Source organism: Grammomys surdaster, unplaced genomic scaffold (assembly GCF_004785775.1).
Source record: "Grammomys surdaster isolate TR1022 unplaced genomic scaffold, NIH_TR_1.0 135, whole genome shotgun sequence".
NCBI lineage: Eukaryota > Metazoa > Chordata > Mammalia > Rodentia > Muridae > Grammomys > Grammomys surdaster.
Window position 1 is genome coordinate 2580394 of NW_021604593.1, and position 992 is coordinate 2581385.

Consider the following 992-nt stretch of genomic DNA (forward strand, 5'->3'; position numbering starts at 1 on the left):
AACAGACTCAGGGTTGGTATGAGTCCCTCTTGAACTGGTCTCCTATGCTGACCACCCCGTCTCTGCCCTGATTGATCCTCTTATCCTACTGATGTTGGCCTTGACTTACAGTCCCTGTGTAATCAATGCTTTAATTACATTTATTAAAGAACGGATTTCCATTGTTCAATTGATGATTCTCAAACAACAATACCAGCCCATAAAAACATTAAACACATCTCGAGGGTTTGAGATGGCCCAATACTGAAAGGGGGATGGGGGTGAGGTGAGAGGGATGCAATAGGCTGACTCCATGACAGGCTTCGAATTGACAGTTAAGGAGACTAGGCCTAAATCTCTATTTCCAAGAACTGGACAAGTCCAGACAAGCCAGTTACTAGAAGAAAAAAACAAAACACCCAGGTTTCAGGCAGCTAGTCAGAAGCTGCCCTGCCACCAGCCCCCACACCCTGGCAAGGGTTCTGAAATTTCCATAGAGATGGACCCACGCTCCTGTAATGGTTCTAGAATTTCCATAGAGATGGATCCAACAGATTAAGATAGAGGTCACCTACCCTGGAATTCCCATAATGTGCTTTAAATTGAGCCTGCGAGTTCACTTTGGGACTCTCCATCTTGAAATGAGGGACTACCATATCTTCTACAGAATAAAATGCTCCTTGCTTTTACATACTATTTGAACCTGGGGTATCATTCTTTGGCGATCAATGGACTCATACACCGTACATGGCTTTCTATTCTCCATCTTTTTTATGCTGGGATGCCTCAGTCCGGCCCGCCACTCCCCTTCACTTCATGTTCTAATTTACCTCCCTCAGTAGCTCTTGCCAATCAGGAACTGTCTCTTTTTCCCAGCGCCTTTTCGGAACATTACGAGGAAGATTTGTGATTGGTTGTTCCGAGCAAGGCTAGACCAATAAGAGGCAGACTTTTTCGGTTCGGCGGAGCAAGTATTGTCGCCGCTGATTGGCTGGAGCCGCGGAGGGAGGAAA